Genomic DNA, 2,873 nt, shown 5'->3' on the forward strand with positions numbered 1-2,873 from the left:
CCAGCATAAGCATCCATATTAATTTGATATTTCTCTCAAGTGTTACTTTTGAAACTTACTTCTCTAAATTTTACGTGAGACAGGTGATATCAGGTCCACGTCTACAGCGCAGACATATCATATAGGACACCTGCTGGATCTCAGTGAGATTCAGTCAGCGGAGAACCATGTCAATAGTGGTTTTCGTGGCATTAACGCACTTCAACGAACGCAAGACGCCTTGTGAAGCTACGCTCTTTTCTGTGATCACCTCTGCTAAAGTATAGTGACTAATCATTAAAAGTTATTGGTCTGCCAAAAAACTGGAAATATTCGCGATAGTGTATCATGCACGACTCACACGTACCTATATGACAAGTAAATAACAATCACATAGTACAATGACACTGCTACATAAACAAACTTAGACAATTACGAGCATTCAGAAGTTGGTGACATTTCATGCCCATGAAATAGGAGGAAACACTCAACTGCTTACGAGACTACGACACCTGAAACTACAGAACTGATGTGTGAGCTCAATGTTTTCAGTACAAGCGGATCACCATACTGTACCAGCTCCAGCTCAAGAAATTATTTAGAATCTATAAATCAAACCGAACAACGAAATCCAAATGTGAAAAAGTGTAAATTTCTCTTTTTACATACTTGATTAATAGGGCACAGAAGACGCTTATGTATTAAATGAAGAGATCCTTTTTTTAGGCCCAACCTTGGGTTGTTGTTGTGCTATTCAGTCCCAAGACTGATTTGTCTCAGCTTACCATGCTACTGTATCCCGTACAAGCCTCTTCATCCCCAACTAACTACTACAATTCACATCCAGTTGAATCTGCTTACTGCATTTATCTCCTCGTTTGCCTCTATATTTGTACTCGCCCCCCCCCCCCCCCTCTCCCAGGCCCATTCCCTCAATTCTCTCCAATATCAGACTTACAAATCTTTAATGCGTCAGGTATTTTCTCTCTACCGAACTGTTCTTTTAGACCTGATATCTCAGAAATATATTGTCTTTCGAATTCAGTTCAATACATACTCATTACTAACGCGATCTACCAATCTGATCTTCGCGATTTTTCTGCAACACCACATTTAAAAAGTATCTAGTGGTTTTCTTCCAAACAGAGGTGCACTGCAAACAAACACCTTTCGAAAAGAGTTCCTAGTACTTAAATTTATGTACGATGTTAGCCAGTTTCCCCTCTTCACAAACGATTTTCTTCCCTTGGCCAATCTACCTTTTTATCTACTCTGTGCTTCGACCATCGTAACGTATTTAGCTGGCTAATGAGAAAAACTCGCTACTAATTTTACTATGTCATTTCTTAATCTAATTACGTCAGAATCGCCTGATCTGATTAGACTACATTCCAGTACCCTTGCCTTGCAATAGTTGATGTTCATCTTGTAACCTCCTTTCAAGTCTTTGTCCATTTTTCAATTAGTCTTCAAAGTCCTTTGTTGTATCATACAAACTTACAATGTCGTTGGCAAACCTCAATTCTTTTCTTCTCCTTCTGCTTCAATGCTGTTATCATTCTCTATTTTTCTGCCTAATGTTACAGCTTGTTCGGTGTGCAGATTGAGTAACGCCGGTGATTGGCTACAATCTTGCCTCACCCCCACTCAGCTACTGTTTCTTTCAAGCCTTAAGACTGTTATAAAAGCAGTCTGGGTTCTCCGAAACTCGTACATAAGCTTTCGTTGCTTCTATATTACATCCGCTAAATTCAGATTTCCGAAGAGTGTATTCCAGTCCATATTTTCAAAAGCTTCCTCTAAATTTACAAACGAAAAAAAGCTAGATTTACCTTATCTCAGCCCATTTTCTAGGAAAAACCGTAGGATCAACATTTCCTAGGGTGTTACTACATTTCTCCGAAACTCAAACTGATCATGCCCGAGGACGGCTTTGACCACTCTTTCCATTTGTCGGTAAGTAATTCAAGTTAATATATTGCATCCATAACTTAAGCTTGGTAATATCGATACCTCTCTGCATTTGCTTTCTTTTTAATTGAAGTTACTACACTCTTCTTGAAATCTGAGGGTACTTCGTCTGTCTCGTACATCTTGCACGTCAGATGGACTAGATTTGACATCGCTGGCTCTCCATAGGGTATTAGCAGCCTTGAGGGAATGTCGTCTATTGCAGGGGACATGTCTCGAATAATGTCTTCCAAAGCTCTGTCAAAGTATTTCCACGGTATTACACGTCTCATACCATAATAATATAATTATTGATTATTTCTGTGAAAATACAATCACGTTAGTTTCCGTTGTAGAGCCTCTCTATATATTCTTTCCAGCTTTTAGTATCGGTTTTTCGTCAGAACTCTTGGTATTCATACCGCCTCTTGCCTTTTCTCCAAAAATCCCTTTAATTTTCCTACAGGCAGTAACTACCTTTCCTCTAGTTATGCATGCATCTTTCCGATTGTATCTTCCCTGCATTGTTTTCTGCTATCAAGTATTGTACTTTCTGCCAATCTTTCCCTTTCGCTTGCTTCGTTTGCTGCCCTTTAATTTTTTATCTTCTCATCAGTTAAATTCAATATCCCCTGTGATATCCATGGATATTTGCGAGGCGTTATCGTTTTACCTACTTGATGCTCTGGAGCCTTCCCCGTTTCAGTTCTCACAGCTACTCATTCGTTTTCCAATTCATTTGTTTCCCAAGTTACAGTTAATCGTTTCCTTCTCCTTTTCTGGAACTTTTAATGACTTATTGTTCTATCAATTCATCCAAGTCCCGAAAGTTACATTTCCTACATTTTTGGTATTTCATGAGTTTTAATCTACAGGTTTTAACCAATAAATTATGTTCAGAGTATACATATGGCCCTCGAAATGTCTTACATTCGATTACCTGG

Source organism: Schistocerca gregaria, chromosome 1, assembly GCF_023897955.1.
Source record: "Schistocerca gregaria isolate iqSchGreg1 chromosome 1, iqSchGreg1.2, whole genome shotgun sequence".
In the NCBI taxonomy this organism is placed as follows: domain Eukaryota; kingdom Metazoa; phylum Arthropoda; class Insecta; order Orthoptera; family Acrididae; genus Schistocerca; species Schistocerca gregaria.